Consider the following 18569-nt stretch of genomic DNA (forward strand, 5'->3'; position numbering starts at 1 on the left):
GAGTTTCGGGAATGTAGAAAAGAGGAACTGTAAGAGATGGAATTTTTTTTTGGAATGAATAGATTTGGTGAGCAAGTCGAAAGCATCCTTTTATAGAAGAAGAAGAAAAAGGTGTTATAATATACGACAGAATACAGTTCTTCAGGGGAAAGTAAAAACCACACAAGTAAACAAGTTGTTAGAGAAAACCACACAAGGTGGAGATGATCAGAAAACGATAACCTGAAACCCATTAATCAAAATCAGGACAAGTACAGATACATTCAAAGTACACCGCACCCATGACAAATAATTAAATATCCTACAGCGCGGCATTGCCGTTGCGCCTCGGGCACCCGGCAATACCGCAGTGCAGCTCATAGAGATTGCATTGGGAGGGAGAGGTATACAATAATTGATCGATTAATTGCATAATTAAAATCAACAAAAGATTATCCAAAAATATTTTCTTAATCAATTGGCTAATAGCATAACTAAACCACTAGTGCTTCATCCGAAGATGTATCTTTCAGAAATGTAATAAAATAAGTCATTTATAAAAAAAATTAAATAATTAATTGATTAATCAATAAATAATTAATCGATTAAATGATAAATCAATAAATCAAAAATATCCTTTATAGTCGCATTACTTGGTCACTGTCATGTCCAAATATTGGCTTCCGAGCTCAAAAGGTGCCTGAGATATGGCCCAGATGAGAAAGAAAATAAATAAATGATTAATAATGAAAATAAATAAATAATAATCATAAAGAATTCAAGAGTTAATCAATTGGCTATTAGAACACATAAACCACCACCATTTCATCTGAATCTGTAACTTTAAAAAAATTAATTAATTAAGTCATTCATCGAATAATTAAATAATTAATCGATTAATTAATCAATCAATAAATCAAAAATACACTTTACAGCCAAATCACTTGGTCATTGTCATGTCCAAATATCAGCTCCCTTGCTCAAAAGGTGCCTGAGATATTGCCCAGAGGAGATGAGGAATAAAATAAAGAAATAATTAATAATGAAAATAAATAAATAATAATCATAAAAAAGAAATAATTGATCAATTCGCAAATATAACACACTAGCAGAGGTACCCGGCTTTGCACGGGAGTGGGAGGAGGAGGGGAGGGGGAAGAGGAGGGGAGGGGAACGGGGGGGAGGGGGGAGGGGGAAGCGGGGGAGGAGGAGGGGAGGGGGAAGAGGAGGGGAGGGGAATGGGGGGGGAGGGGGAAGGGGGGGGGAGGGGGGGAGGGGAAGGGGGGAGGGAAGGGTGCGGGGGGTGCCCAGGGGAAGAAGGGCCCCTCCCCTCCCCCTCCCCCCCTTTCCCCTCCCCCCCCTCCCCTCCCCCTTCCCCCTCCCCCTCCCCCCTTCCCCCTCCCCCTCCCCCTCCCATCCCCTTCCCCCTCGTTCCCCTCCCCTTCTCTTCCCCCTCCCCTCCTCCTCCCCCTTCACACCAGGGGGGTTGACTCAGCCTGTCATCCCACCGAGGTCGGAAGTCGGAACTCATTGTCGTCAAATAAATGTAGCCTGTATGTTTCACTCTTTGTCACATGCCGTTGGTCCCATGTCAATCGGATGAAGTTGAAAAATTAACGTTACGAAGGTTCTCTGGGACGTACTGATTCCGAATAATGAAGTTGAAAAATTAACGTTCCGAAATACGCTAATTACGCTAACAGAAGCGCTGGAGGGAGCACTGCGCTCCCTCCCTTAGATTCCCTCCCTCTTCTGCTAGCGCTAATTACGCGTAACACACTAATTTTAAAACCCGAAGTTTTTTTAATTTTAAGGTGTGCTGTAGTCAGAAGCGCTAGAAGCGCTGCGCTCCCTCCCTTCGAATCCCTCTCTCTTCTGCTAGTGCTAATAATACGCTAATTTTAAAACCCGAAATTTTTTAAATGTTTATGTCTCCGTGACATTCCTGGGACCATCCCGAGTCGAACAGTACTTTCCGCTCGCAAATCCGTCCACGGGTTCTCGAGATCTTAGAGATCATAGATAGATCAGGATACAGACACAGAGGCCAACTCTACTTTATATATATAGATAAACCACCACCATTTCATCAGAATCTGTAACTTTTAAAAAAAAATTTTTTTTAGTCATTAATCAAATAATTCAATAAATTAATCGATTTATTGATTAATTGATTAATCAATAAATCAAAAATATCTTTTACAGCCAAATCACTGTCATTGGCATGTCCAAATATCATCTTCCTAACTCAAAAGGTACCTGAGATAATGGCCAGAAGAGAAAGGAAATAAATAAGTACTTAATTAATCGCTATTAATTAAATAACTCATCAATTAATTTTTTTGTTTGTTTGTTTTTTGTTTTTTGTATACAAGATCGAGGCTCGTGAAAGAGTGAACATTAATCACACAGAAAGATAAACCGACACATAAAACATATAACATCGGGAGCGGTAGACAAGATGGGGAGAGAGGGGGAAGGACACAAACACAACATTTGAGAGTAGGGACTGAGAGACATGGAGACATTGAGAGATCTGTGGGAGGGAGAGGGCTTTGGGCGGGAGGCATGGGAAGGGGGGGGGGGGGGTGGGAGAGGTATAAAACATATGGACACTGCCAGGACTTCCAGGAAAGAAGTTGGAATTTCAAACAAGGCGGATCTGGGGTGAATTAGTGGGGGTAGAAAAGATCAAGGTTTTGGATGGGGGAAGATAAAAGATGGTGGTGAACAGCTGTTTTAAAGACCTGGGGGGAGGAGTGGGATTGAAGGGAGTGTGGGAGTTTGTTCCAGAGGCGGGAGAAAAGTGGAATGAAAGAGTGAAGGTGAGCAGAGAGCCGAGATTTCGGCAGTTTAACCATCAGAGGGTTGCTGGCAGATCTTGTGCGACCTGTAGGAATATTTGGGGGACAGAGCACAGAGAGAGCTGGGGGAGCAAGGCCGGAGAGGAGTCGGTAGAAGACAGAAAGACCACCTACCTGCCTGCGTTGAGTGAGTGAAAGGCCCTCAGAGATAGTTTCATCACGGGAGATTCCAATGATTCTGAAAGCTTTGGTTTCAACAGCGTGAAGCCGAGCGAGGTGTGAGGTAGGAGCACCGGCCCATAGGGGAGAACAGTATTCCATTGAGCTGTGGATGAAAGCCTTGTATGTGGTGAGGAGCTCAGGTGTGCCTAGGAAGGACTTCGCACGACGGAGGATGCCCAGTCGGCAACTGGCTTTGGAGGCCAGCTTGGAAATGTGGTTTTCCCAAGAAAGATCATGGCAGATAGTGAGACCCAAATCAGAGTCGAGGTTAGACAAAAAGTCCTCCACCTTGTCAGGAGAGAAGGACACAGAGTCCAGGAGCAGTTGGGTCCGACTGGGAAAGGTGGGAACAGAGAGAGATGGGTTTGGGACACAAGATTTTGAGGCAAACACAGAGTTGAGGCATTCGGCTTTGTCACGTGTGATGTCAACTGTGTGGCCATTTGAGGTAAGGGAGGGGATGGAGGGGGACCAAACACCAGAAACGGATTTGACCAGACGCCACCAGGATTTGGAGGAAGGAGACAGGTTTGAGAGTTCATTCTTGAGTGTGGAGAGATAGTGCTTCCTGGCACTCCTGAGGGTAGACACACACTTGTTCCGAGCTTGGTGGAAGGAACTGAGATTGCCTTCAGTTGGATTAGCCTTCCAAGAGGCAAAGGCAAGTTGTTTCAGGGCAACTGCCTCACCACAAGATTCAGTGTACCATGGACAGGAGGAAGGGTAAGACAACTGAAGACGAGATGGGATAAATCTGTGCATGAGAGAGAGCAGTTTGCTTTGGAAGAATTCCCAGGAAGAATTGATGTCAGAGGCAGTGGAGATGGGAGACCAATCCAGACGATTGATGGCTGCTTGAAGACCGTCCCAGTCTGCCTGAGTGAAATGCCAGTCTCATCGATGCTGAGGAGGCTCTCTGAGAATGGCCAGAGAGATGTCCACTTTGATAAGCACATGATCAGAAGAACCGATTAAATTAATCAAAAAACTAAAAATACTGTTTTTGAAAAAGTACTTGCTCACGATTGTGCCGAAATTTCAGCTTCCTAGCTCAAAAGGATGGCTGAGATATCGCCCGGACAAGCAAACAAACAAACAAACAAACAAGAAGACGTCATGCGGAGCATGATACTTGCAAAATCCGCTCCCACCCCCAAGAAAAAAAATTCCATTGATACAGCAAATTGTCCATTTCATCAAGATTAAAATTGACAATCTTGATCAAAGATCAGGTCAACAACAGGAAGAAAAGTGACGATTTTTCAGATGAAAAATGATTTTGGAAGGTTGACCTTGAGTTGACCTTTGACCTCAAAAATAGTTTGTTTCCCTATTTAGTGACTCAATGTGCAAGTCCTCTTCAAATTTCAAGTCAATCAGATGAAAATTGAGGATTTTAGAAATGTGGCCCATGTTGACCTTTTGGCCTAGGTTGACCTCAAATATGCTTGGTGGTTGAATTCAGTGACCAGATATGGAAGTCCTCTTCAAATTTCAAGTCGATTGGATGAAAATTGAGGATTTTAGAAATTTGGCCTATGTTGACCTTTTGGCCTATGTTCACCTAAAATATAATTTGTGGTTGAATTAAGTGACCAGATATGCAACTCCTCTTCAAATTTCAAGTCAATTGGATGAAAATTGAGGATTTTAGAAATTTGGCCTATGTTGACCTTTTGGCCTATGTTGACCTCGAGAATACTTGGTGGTTGAATTCAGTGACCAGATATGCAAGTCCTCTTCAAATTTCAAGTCAATTGGATGAAAATTGAGGATTTTAGAAATTTGGCCTATGTTGACCTTTTGGCCGATGTTCACCTAAAATATAATTTGTGGTTGAATTCAGTGACCAGATATGCAACTCCTCTTCAAATTTCAAGTCAATTGGATGAAAATTGAGGATTTTAGAAATTTGGCCTATGTTGACCTTTTGGCCGATGTTCACCTAAAATATAATTTGTGGTTGAATTCAGTGACCAGATATGCAAGGCCTCTTCAAATTTCAAGTCAATTGGATGAAAATTGAGGATTTTAGAAATTTAGCAAAGTTGGTGACCTTTGGCCGATGTTGACATTTTGACCTATTGACCCCAAAACAATAGGCTTCTGGCTTTTGACCAACTCTACCATTTGGCGAGGTTTCGTGAAGATCAGTTGAAAATTGTGACCTGTAGGCCGGTCACAAACAAACAAACAAACAAGAAGACGTCATGCGTAGCACGATACTTGCAAAATCCGCCGCCCCCCGCCCCCCACCCAAAAAAAGTTTTCCAATGATACAGCAAATTGTCCATTTCATGCAGATTAAAATTTACAATCTTGATCAAAGCTCGGGTCAACAGGAAGAAAAGTGACGATTTTTCAGATGAAAAATGACGATTTCGGAAGGTTGACCTTTTGACCTCAAAAATAGTTAGTTTCCCTATTTAGTGACTCAATGTGCAAATGCTGTTCAATTTTCAAGTCAATCGGATGAAAATTGAGGACATTAAAAATTTGGCCTATGTTGACCTCAAAAATAGATGGTGGTTGAATTCAGTGACCATATATATCAATCCTCTTAGAAGTTCAAGTCAATCAAATGAAAATTGGTGATTTTAGAAATTTGGCCTATGTTGACCTTTTGGCCTGTGTTTACCTAAATTATAATACGTGGTTGAATTCAGTGACCAGATATGCAAGTCCTCTTCAAATTTCAAGTCAATTGGATGAAAATTGAGGATTTTAGAAATTTGGCCTATGTTGACCTTTTGGCCTATGTTGACCTCAAAAATACTTGGTGGTTGAATTCAGTGACGAGATATGCAAGTGGTCTTCAAATTTCAAGTCAATTGGATGAAAATTGAGGATTTTAGAAATTTGGCCTATGTTGACCATTTGGCCTATGTTTACCTCAAAAATGCTTGGTGGTTGAATTCAGTGACCAGATATGCAAATGGTCTTCAAATTTCAAGTCAATCGGATGAAAATTGAGGATTTTAGAAATTTAGCAAAGTTGGTGACCTTTGGCCTATGTTGACCTTTTGACCTATTGACCCCAAAACAATAGGCTTCTGGAATTTGACCAACTCTACCATTTGGTGAAGTTTGGTGAAGATCGGTTGAAAATTGTGACCTGTAGGCCGGTGACAAACAAACAGACAGACAGACAGAGTTACAAACACAACCGACCAATATACTTGAAAAATCTTCGATTTTGCAAGTAACAAACAAACACACAGACAGACAGACAGAATCACAAACACAACCGACCAATATACTTGAAAAATCTTCGATTTTGCAAGTAACAAACAAACAAACAAGAAGACGTCATGCGTAGCACGATACTTGCAAAATCCACCCTCCCCCAAAAGTTTTCCAATGATACATGATGGCCTATGTTGACCTTTTGGCCTATGCTGACCTCAAAAATACTTGGTGGTTGAATTCAGCAACCAGATATGCAAGGCCTCTTCAAATTTCACATCAATGAGATGAAAATTTAGGATTTTAGAAATGTGGCCTATGTTGACCTTCCGATGTTGACCTCAAATATACGAGGTGGTTGAATTCAGTGACGAGATATGCAAGTCCTCTTCAAATTTCAAGTCAATCGGATGAAAATTGAGGATTTTAGAAATTTGGCCTATGTTGACCATTTGGCCTATGTTGACCTTTTGGCCTATGTTGACATCAAATATAGTTTGTGGTTGAATTCAGTGACCAGATATGCAAGTCCTCTTCAAATTTCAAGTCAATTGGATGAAAATTGAGGATTTTGAAATTTGGCCTATGTTGACCTTTTGGCCTATGTTGACCTCAAAGGTACTTGGTGGTTGAATTCAGTGACCAGATATGCAAGTCGTCTTCAAATTTCAAGTCAATTGGATGAAAATTGAGGATTTTAGAAATTTGGCCTATGTTGACCTTTTGGCCTATGTTCACCTAAAATATAATTTGTGGTTGAATTCAGTGACGAGATATGCACGTCCTTTTCAAATTTCAAGTCAATTGGATGAAATTTGAGGATTTTAGAAATTTGGCCTATGTTGACCATTTGGCCTATGTTGACCTCAAGAATAGTTGGTGGTTGAATTCAGTGACCAGATGTGCAAGTCCTCTCCAAATTTCAAGTCAATTGGATGAAAATTGAGGATTTTAGAAATTTGGCCTTTGTTGACCATTTGGCCAATGTTGACTTCAAAAATTCTTGGTGGTCGAATTCAATGACCAGATATGCAAGTGGTCTTCAAATTTCAAGTCAATCGGATGAAAATTGAGGATTTTAGAAATTTAGCAAAGTTGGTGACCTTTGGCCTATGTTGACCTTTTGACCTATTGACCCCAAAAACTATAGGCTTCTGGCATTTGACCAACTCTATCACTTGGTGAAGTTTGGTGAAGATCGGTTGAAAATTGTGACCTGTAGGCCGGTGACAAACTAACAGAGTCACAAACACAACCGACCAATATACTTGAAAAATCTTCGATTTTGCAAGCAACAAGCAGACGTCATGCGTAGCACGATACTTGCAAAATCCGCCGCCCACCCACCCCCCCCCCCCCCCAAAAAAAAAGTTTTCCAATGATACAGCAAATTGTCCATTTCATGAAGATTAAAATTTACAATCTTGATCAAAGCTCGGGTCAACAGGAAGAAAAGTGACGATTTTTCAGTTGAAAAATGATGATTTTGGAAGGTTGACCTTGAGTTGACCTTTGACCTTTTGACCTCAAAAATAGTTAGTTTCCCTATTTAGTGACTCAATGTGCAAATGCTGTTCAATTTTCAAGTCAATCGGATGAAAATTGAGGATATAAAAAATTTGGCCTATGTTGATCTTTTGGCCAATGACCTCAAAAATAGATGGTGGTTGAATTCAATGACCATATATATAAATCCTCTTAGAAGTTCAAGTCAATCAAATGAAAATTGGTGATTTTAGAATTTTGGCCTATGTTGACCTTTTGGCCTGTGTTTATTGAAAATACTAGGGCATTGCCCGTACTATATCTATATCTAAAATTATATCCCCCCCCCCTCTATTTACATGAAATGGTTTGGTCCAAAGCGAACGGCTTGCGAGTACGGTGACAATCCCCCCCCTCTATTTACATGCAATGGTTTGGTCCAAAGCGAACGGCTTCCGGAGTTTGGTAAAGAAATCGCCATCGCGTGCACAAACGCGCAGGAAAGCGAATGAATCGCAAATTCGGTTTTATTAGTTTTAAAACATAGTTTAACGCCAACATAGTTTGCAAACGTGAAATAAATGAATACGCTCTCAAATGTGCCATCCGAGGCAGAGTGTGTCCTCCACGTTCGGCACACGCGATAGTTCGCTGCTCTCTGATTGGTTGAATCGTTTTTTGGACATAGCTCGGTAAGTAATTGTCCGATTAATATGAAACCTTGAAAAGGCACATCCTCGGGTCCCCAGCAATATACCTGGCAAGTTAAAAGTATATCGGACCCGTGGTTGTCGAGAAACAGCGGTCACAGACAAACAGACGTACAGACGTACAAACGTACAGACAGAGATTACTGGAATTATAGATAGACTAGGGCATGCCCGTACTATATATAAGCTAGGACGTGCCCGTACGTGGGTGCCCGTTCCTTGCCAAAAAAAAAAAAAAAAAATTGTGTAGGGGTGTGTGTGTGTAAACATCCTAGGGCGTGCCCGTACGTGGGTGCAAAAAAACATGCGTGCAAACAACAAAAAAAAACTTTGAAACCACGTGGCAGTAACGACCACAGAACCCCCCCCCCCTCTATTTACATGAATGGTTTGGTCCATTCGCAACGACCACAGAACCCCCCCCTCTATTTACATGCAATGGTTTGGTCCATTCGCAACGCCAAAGCGAACGGCGAACGGCTAAATCGCCATAGCTCGGTAAGTACTTGTCCGATTAATTTCAAACCTTGAAAAGGCACATCCTCGGGTCCCCAGCAATATACCTGGCAAGTTTCAAGTATATCGGACCGGTAGTTGTCGAGAAACAGCGGTCACAGACAAACACACACACATACACACATACACACATACAAACACACAGAGATTAATGGAATTATAGATAGACTAGGGCATTGCCCGTACTATATCTATATCTAAAATTATATCCCCCCCCTCTATTTACATGAAATGGTTTGGTCCAAAGCGAACGGCTTGCGAGTACGGTGACAATCCCCCCCCTCTATTTACATGCAATGGTTTGGTCCAAAGCGAACGGCTTCCGGAGTTTGGTAAAGAAATCGCCATCGCGTGCACAAACGCGCAGGAAAGCGAATGAATCGCAAATTCGTTTTTATTAGTTTTAAAACATAGTTTAACGCCAACATAGTTTGCAAACGTGAAATAAATGAATACGCTCTCAAATGTGCCATCCGAGGCAGAGTGTGTCCTCCACGTTCGGCACACGCGATCGTTCGCTGCTCTCTGATTGGTTGAATCGTTTTTTGGACATAGCTCGGTAAGTAATTGTCCGATTAATATGAAACCTTGAAAAGGCACATCCTCGGGTCCCCAGCAATATACCTGGCAAGTGAAAAGTATATCGGACCCGTGGTTGTCGAGAAACAGCGGTCACAGACAAACAGACGTACAAACGTACAGACGTACAAACAGAGATTACTGGAATTATAGATAGATAATACGTGGTTGAATTCAGTGACCAGATATGCAAGTCCTCCTCAAACTTCAAGTCAATTGGATGAAAATTGAGGATTTTAGAAATTTGGCCTATGTTGACCTTTAGGCCTATGTTGACCTTTTGGCATATGTTGACCTCAAGTATACTTGGTGGTTGAATTCAGTGACCAGATATGCAAGTCCTCTTCAAATTTCAAGTCAATCAGATGAAAATTGAGGATATTAGAAATGTGGCCCATGTTGACCTTTTGGGCTATGTTGACCTCAAATATACTTGGTGGTTGAATTCAGTGACCAGATATGCAAGTGGTCTTCAAATTTCAAGTCAATCGGATGAAAATTGAGGATTTTAGAAGTTTAGCAAATTTGGTGACCTTTGGTCTATGTTGACCTTTTGACCTATTGACCCCAAAAACAATACGCTTCTTGCCTTTGACGAACTCTACCACTTGGTGAAGTTTCGTGAAGATCGGTTGACAATTGTGACCTGTAGGCCGGTGACAAACAAACAAACAAACAGACAGACAAACGGACAGACAGAACCACAAACACAACCGACCAATATACTTGAAAAATCTTCGATTTTGCAAGTAACAAACAGACAGACAGACAGAACCACAAACACAACCGACCAATACACTTGAAAAATCTTCGATTTTGCAAGTAACAAACAAGTAAACAAGAAAGAAACTGATTCTGCAACCTCGACTCTGATTCTGCAACTGGACCTGACGGCATCAGCCCACGGGTCCTAAAATCCTGTTCTTCCGCTCTTTCACTCCCTCTCTCTGTTCTCTTCACCCTCTCTTTTGCTCAAGGTCATCTGCCATCTGCTTGGAAATCAGCCAACATCACCGCTTTACACAAAAAAGGTGCAAAAACAGATCCTAGCAACTACAGACCAATCAGCCTTCTCCCAATTATCAGCAAAGTCATGGAATCCATCATTGCTTCGGAAATGAAATCTTTATCTTCTCCAATGGTTTGATCTCTGATCATCAATTTGGTTTCAGACCAGGTCACTCTACTCTGGACATGCTGCCTCTGCTGTCTCAACAATGGATGGAGGTCCTCAATGCCAAACAGGCAATCAGAGATGTCTCACTTGACATATCACGTGCCTTCGATACGGTCTGGCACCCCACTCTGCTCAACAAACTCTCCTCCTTTGGTATCCATGGAAATCTCAACGCATGGCTGGCGAACGTCCTCTCCCGTCGTCGTCAACGTGTGGCCCTGAATGGGTTTCTCTCATCTCCTCTTCCTGTTCAGGCTGGAGTTCCCCAAGGCGGTGTTCTGGGCCCTGTGCTTTTTCTGGTCTTCATCAATGATCTCTCCGACTCTCTTGAAAATCCTCTCTGTCTCTTTGCTGATGACTCCACTCTCTGCCGCTCCATTCCTATCCCTCAGATCGGCAGTCTGCAGCCTCCTCACTCTCTGCAGACCTGGACAAAATCACAGACTGGGCAAACATGTGGAACATGTCTTTCAATCCTGACAAATCTCACACTCTTACGATGTCTCTCCGAAAAGACCGACTGGACAACCCTCCATTCCACTTTCTGAATAATCCTCTCCAAGAAGTTCTGTCACTCAAGCTTTTGGGTCTCACTATCTGCCATGATCTTTCCTGGGAAAACCACATTTCAAATCTCGCCTCCAAAGCCAGTCGCCGACTGGGCATCCTCCATCGTGCGAAGTCCTTCCTTCCGACAAGGCTTTCATCCGCAGCTCAATGGAATACTGCTCTCCCCTCTGGGCTGGTGCTCCTGCCTCACACCTGGCTCGTCTTCACGCTGTTGAAACCAAAGCGTTCAGAATCATTGGAATCTCCCGCGATGAAGCTACCTCCAAGGGCCTTTCACTCACTCACCGCAGGCAGGTTGTGGTCTTTCTGTCTTCTACCGACTCCTCTCCGGCCTTGCTCCTCCAGCTCTCTCTGGGCTCTGTCCCCCAAATATTCCTTCAGGTCGCACAAGATCTGCCTGCAACCCTCTTATGGTTAAACTGCCAAAATCAGGACTCTCTGCTCACCTTCACTCCTTCATTCCTCTTTTCTCCCGCTTCTGGAACAAACTCCCTCACTCTCTTCAATCCCACTCCTCCCTCCAGGTCTTTAAAACAGCTGTTCACCACCATCACTTATCTTCCCCCATCCAAAACTTGATCTTTTCTACCCCCGCTAATTTCACCCCAAATTCACTTTTTTGAAATACCAACTTCTTTCCTGGAAGTCCTTGGTGTCCTTGTGTTTATACTTCTCACACCCACCCTCCCCCCCCGCCCCCCCGTTTCCACGCCGCCTCCCCCCGAGTCCTCTCCCACCCATACATTCCCGATGTCCCTGCTCTCAAATGTTGTGTTTATGTGCTTCCCCTTCTCTCCCCATCTTGTCTACCGCTCCCCTTTTTATATACTTTGTTTGTTTGTCTGTTTGATTTGTCTGTGTGATAAATGTTAGCACGAGCCTCGATTCTGTATACAAAAAAAAAAAAAACCGGAGTGAAAACTGAGTACTCCCTGTCAGCATGCGTCATTGCCGAGCCCCTTCGGTGCCCGGCAATGACGTTATGCAGTACCTGGAGATGGCATTGGGAAGGTGCGGTGCACAACAACAAAGCAAGAAAACAACCAGAGTGAAAACTGAGTACTCCCTTTCAGCGTGCGTCATTGCTGAGCCCCCTTCGGTGCCCGGCAATGACATTATGCAGCGCCTGGAGATGGCATAGGAAAGGTGTGATGTACAATATGGATCAATACGGTTCTGGATAAAATCAACGGAACATAGATTGAGGTAAGCTAACTGCCATGGGAAGCAACAAGATGACATTTTGGTCATTAACCCTTCGTTGGAGCAAATGGACATTCCCATGTCGGTTAGCAAACCTCAATCAACATTTTGTCAATTTCATCAATTGGAGTACCTATCCTCTAATGCAGACCGACACGAAGATTCAGGAGCAACGCCAAATAGTGTTTGTAATGATATTGTGGGCTTGATCTTAATGAGATGATGTCAGGGATATCAGTAGAAGGAAAATGTTGTTCCTGGACCACCCCTATTTCTCCATGCACTTACATGTAAATTTTTCCCTTACCCTCATATTCCTTCGTTTTCTCTTATCACCTCTATTCCTGCCGTTTTGGTCTTTTATGACCTTTTAGCCTTTTAGTTAAACCTTTTTTTAGCATACCCGTATAGCCATAGCAAAAGAAATATCTTCTTTTAAATTCTTTCCCAAAACTTTATCTTTTGACTTAAATAAAAAGATAATAATAACCTTCTTTACTCCAACCAGCATTTAACTATTAATAAACTTAAACAACGATCCTACAAATATTTGTTTATGCGTAGGAAATAATTTAATTCTCTTACAACTCTCATCACCATCTAATAAATTAACAAAGTATATGTTTGAGTTTGGTTCTTTATCAAGATATTTTAACTGAGCTAAGATAAAATGGTAAACCTCCCTCAATGTTCTTGTTTGAGCGCCTCCAGTGCCACACGCCATTTTTAAATTAAAGTATATATTTTCCTGACAACCATCAAAGTTTTCCATCCACTCAAAAAAATTTCCATGTTTTTCACCCAACTCACCAGTATCTATATAATAATACCGTAAGGACTCGACTTTGTTATCCCTTTTACGCCGCACCCAGTGACCCAATGCCCACGGCACTAATGCATTTTCCATCTACGAACCGCGCTCTTTGTTTATCACGTACAGCCATACTCGAAAAATCTGAATTCGCCGACTTTGGGACCCAAAAGCATCCGATTATCGGCCGATACGACGCCATCTTACGACACCATCGTATTGGCGTCTGCTGGGCGAAGGCGATGCGTGGTGTGATGGGTGGTGTGAACCAAATGGTCTTTATCGTCATTTTAATAAAGTTAAATGGAGTGACGTTTTGGAAACGTTTTTTGAAGTTTGAAGTTTTTTCGAATCGAAGTGAAGAAGTTTTTAAAGTTTTGATTTTAGAAACGTTAAATGGAGAAACAGTTTCACAGGAAGACAATGCGATGCGATGAAGAAGAATCCATTTTTATTTTATTTTTTTGAACCACATTGAAGCTCCACGAAGTCAAGAATGTGAAACTACGTGAATGTAATAAAATTAAAATGTACATAAACGACACAGTTCTATGAAACAGTTTCACAGGAAGAGAATGCGATGCAATGCGATGAAGAAGAATCCATCTATTCCGCCATTTGTGCCGGTGTCATCGATGGCGGTGTACGCTAACCTCATCAGGTGGGTTTACCATAATTTCTTCCATATACTGTGATAACAACGAAGTGAAACCGATCAGCAGCCCATCAGTATCTGCTCTATTCACGGTGCTTAAGTTAATCCTTCAAATCATTTAAAAACAACCCAACGTTGACGAAGCATGGCATACGAGGCCCGTTCAAAAAGTTCACGGAACGACGTACTCTCAAAGGTCTGAGGCCAAAATGTTTGTTTTTTTCCCCCCTTACACAACGGAAACAACAACTGGATAGGTAGGGCCGAGGCCTACGCCTACTTTTCGCTCCTGCATCTGCCACCGTTCATGATTATCAAAGTAGGCTTTACCCTGTTCACGATAAGGTAGAAATCAGTGAGGTGTATACGAAGAGATAAAAGGATGGTATTGACTTCGAGACGGTACGTGATAGTTGGCTGCGGCTGGCTGATGCCACGTTTTTTTTTTCCCTAAGTGCCATGGATGCTGATGGACATAATAAAGGTATCGGCTGATCTCTCATCGTAATATTACCCGATGGAAATGAACTGTTTCTTTGTTTGTCATTTCCTGTGCAATAATGTCAAATTGATGTCAGACATCCTTTTCTATTGACAGCTGCGCTCCTTTTCAATGGCATCGTCTATTGATATGCGTGTTCTTCTTTCATATAATTTTACACATTCACAATCAGTATTTCAATTCTTGCAGACATTGGAAAGGAAGTTGACTCACAGGCCAACTCTCTGGCTCAATCACAGGCCGACGCACAGGCGATGTAATTGTGAGTAGCATTTTTGCACAAGTGAAAATTGAAAATACACATTTTTGGTATGTGGCTATGTTATTTAGTGTTTGTTTTGTCTCTAACAATATAAAATACAAAGTCAGGAGGTGACACTTTATACACAGTGTAAGTTGGATTCTACAAAGTGTCGCCTTTTTCTTGATTTTGTTCACACAAATCCAACCCACACCATATAGTCTCATAAAAAATGGCCAGGGTGGTGCTATGCCGATTCCTATTACGAATCCATTCATTTTTCAAAAGTATATCGTAGCGTTGTCATTTAAGTAGATTGCCATAAATACGTTGTTCATATACGCACTCTTCATTCTCATCTTTTTTCCTAACTCTTACTCGGACAAGCAAATCCCCTATGCCATCCATATTGGTACACTCTATCCATACACCACATCCTCCCTTCCGTGGATGTTCCACGGGTTTCGGCTAGTTTAAATTAATTCTCTTATTTGTTTTGTGAACTTTTTTACCAGTTGCCTTTTCAATTATACCTATTTGGTATTTCTCACATTCGTTATGTTTTCCATTTATATACCAAGGTTGATTACACCTCCACTCTTTAGTCTGGTTAATGCTTGGTTCTATCATTTATATAAAAGTAAAAAAGACAGGGATGCACATAAATACATTAACCATACTCAAACCTTTTCTCATTAATCCCCTCACTTTTGAGAAATGACATGTTGTCTAACTTGGATCCCTTCCCGGAATTATTCATTGTTTTTGTTTCCTGTTTTTCACATTCACGCCCTAAGTTCCCCGTAACTGACAGGCAGTTTCACTTCCCTAAACACATTATAAAAGCCGTCTTCGTTCAATTTTAAACATTGCGAATCGACGAAGATGAGGTCAACTTGTCTTATTCTGGTCTTTCCTCTGATGAAGAATATATCAACTCACCAGGATATTGGTAATAGTGTAGCAGCATAGCAAACCTGTTGTGCATTTTGTGATACAAGCACCAAATTTGGTACACTAGTAGACTATCATATTATGAAAAGATCTGGATATTGGGCCATCTCAGTTTCAGAGATTTGATTTTTGCAAGATTTCGATTCGATTGGGATCGAAGAGAACACCTTCTTCGTCTTCTGTACAGTGAAGTTGCCAGCCCTGAATTCTCTGGCTACATCTGGGTGCTTCATTGGGAGTGCAACCGTGTCCCTCAGGTGAACAGGGACCCACCTGGCATAGTGTGTGTGGTCTAAGGCATGGAACCATGGGACCAGTTCCGTCAGGGCATCAAGGTACGTCGTGAATGAAGCCTGCCGCAGAGAACGCACGTAGACCAGTACCAACATCTCTAGTTCCAGCACAGTTGCCCAGTACTGAAAGTTGGGAATGTCTTCTCCTCTCTGGTGACACCAGTCTTCGAACTCAGGCAGGTCTTCTGCATCATCAGCATATGTCATACAGTGGCGTTCATACGCACGGTGTTGCAGGATGTGCAGTGCCACTGCAGTGATTTGATGAGCTCTTCTTGTGCGGGTGACGTGGGCAGCTCGTAGGAAGGAGTCGGCCGTCCCTGGCGTTGCAATCTCAGCTTGCAAAATCTGCAAATCTTGCAAAAATCAAATCTCTGAATCTGAGATGGCCCAATATCCAGATCTTTTCATAATATGATAGTCTACTAGTGTGCCAAATTTGGTGCTTGTATCACAAAATGCACAATTCTTTTGAATATTTGGGCTAAGCCGCCCCACTATAAGTTTCGTTTGGTATTAAACACTGTTAATGAGAGCTTTGTATGTGATTAATTATATAACTAATTATTTATTTTTCCACTTTATTACAGCAATTCAAATATTGTGAATGTCCCAGCAGAATTTCAAGTTGTTCCTCAAGAGTTTCACAACGAACTGAATACGGGTTTGAACAACCTACCTCCCAGATGCCTCAGAATATTCCTCAGAATATTCACTCAACGAATTTATTCAATGTTTCACCATTCTTAGAAGATTACCACCATCATAGTCTACCCCTGGTAATTCATTATTCATCTCTCTGACTGACATCAATAAACGAGAGTTGACATTTATTTATTTATTGACAATACGATGTATCTTTTAATCATTCCTCCTAATGTTTTTTCTTTCTTTTTTTTAAACAGAATATAACACCTCAAACAAACCCTTTATTAACAGAGATGAGAGTTGAGATCGATGACCACAACCACGACCTCGATGATCATAACTTTTATTGGGATTATTTCGAAATCCCAAAGAGTGGTTATTTACTACCAACCTGTGATACCCTAAATTTTCATCTTGACGACCTTGACACAAAGCTCGATTTTTTGGAGGTATGGTTTATTTATTATATATCCTCATCCATTTACCTTCTCCTTGTTTCACCCTATATTAATATTTTCTCTCCCCTCTTGTCTTAAACAGAAAGAGATTCAAAACCTTAAGACATCTGGTGGGGCAGCTTAGCACCGAATTTCAAAGGGATGGGGACATGCCGGATAAAAGCACCAACATTTTATCAGGCAATCTTCAGGGTCCCAGCTATGATTCTATAACCGGCGCCAAGCGATACGACCACTCTTATTTGAAATTTTTTATTATTTGTGAAATTATTTTTTGAAAATTTTGGGGAAAATTTTTTTTGGGGGTTTTTGGAAAAGAATTTTTTTTATTGCAGAAATGAGAAATATAGTCTTTTCCGATCATTTTGGTGCAATTGTTTTTAAAATCGAACATCTAGAAGTATTTTAAAACAATATTTGAAAATTAGGTGTCTTGGGTGCATTTCCTCAGCATCTAAGCTTCAATTCTAGAACCGGCGCCAAACGATCCGAACAGCAAGATGCATGCACAATATTTATTTATATATTTTTATTTAATTACATGCATATTATATTAAATCTGCTATATGTTGAAATTATATCTGCTATATGTTGCTATATGTTGCAATTTTCCTTGTATTGTGTTTCCTTGTGTTGCAGGTTTCGAGGACTAGACTTCATGAAGATGGAATGGACACAGTGCATAATTTGCCAACAAACTACACCTGAATCCCTGCGCTGCCCCTTGAATGCATGTGGAGCAGACACATCAGCACCGGCGGCCTATGCATCATTCCTAGAAAATGTGGCTCACTTCAGAGAACTGAACTCGTTGCCGGTGCCGCTGCATTTCGGCAGTGATATCACTGTGGATGACCTCATCAGGAATCGTGCACAGTGGCACAAATCCTGTCATTCACAGTTCAATGCAAACAGACTGGAAAGAGCAAGAAAGAGGGAGAGAGATGTTACCCCTGAAAGTGGCACTACTGAAGGCAGGCGCCGGCGGCCGCGCCAATCGCTCAACAAGACCATCTGCATATTTTGCACTAAGCAAGATGGACTCCTGCATGAATTTAGAACTCTAGGCGCAGATGATAACATCAGGTTTATGGCCAGCGATCTGCAAGAGACAGAGTTAATGGACAGGATTGAAGGAGCCGGTGACCTTATTGCCCTGGAAGCAAAGTATCATCTGGCTTGCCTCGTTGGTCTTCGGAATCGGATCGGTCTCTAGTGAGACAAAGAGAAACTTCCAAGGATGAACCTGCGAATGTGAAGAAGTTCAAAGCAAGAGCTTTCGTAGAACTCCTCACACACATTGAAAATGAGATAGAAGAAGCTACATTTTGCTTCAAGTTGGCCTCATTGAGGCACCTCTACGAGAAGCGCCTTGCAGACTTTGGTATTACCAGTGACATCAACAAGGGCCGTTTCAAGGAGCAAGTTTTGAATCACTTCCCCCATGCCCAAGAGCAAAGTGACGGGAAGCAAGTGATACTCGTGTGTGAACAAGGAATGCAGGAAATGCTGAAGCAGGCGTTCAAACAGGACTTTGAGGGAGATGCTCTGATTTTGGCGAAAGCTGCCAGGATTG

General features: G+C 41.9%; 1 protein-coding gene and 1 long non-coding RNA gene across 16 annotated transcripts in view; one reads left to right on the forward strand and one right to left on the reverse strand.

Annotated features, from left to right (window-relative positions):
* Positions 1-18569, reverse strand: part of LOC137422867 (interleukin enhancer-binding factor 3) — a 350140-nt gene that overhangs the window by 178268 nt on the left and 153303 nt on the right. The gene's annotated exons all lie outside the window — the stretch shown is intronic.
* Positions 13424-16853, forward strand: LOC137423886 (uncharacterized). The gene is made up of 3 exons (XR_010983799.2): positions 13424-15592; positions 16478-16666; positions 16793-16853. It is a non-coding gene; the product is annotated as an uncharacterized LOC137423886 (long non-coding RNA).

This window comes from Myxine glutinosa, chromosome 3 (assembly GCF_964187855.1).
Source record: "Myxine glutinosa chromosome 3, kmMyxGlut1.1, whole genome shotgun sequence".
NCBI lineage: Eukaryota > Metazoa > Chordata > Myxini > Myxiniformes > Myxinidae > Myxine > Myxine glutinosa.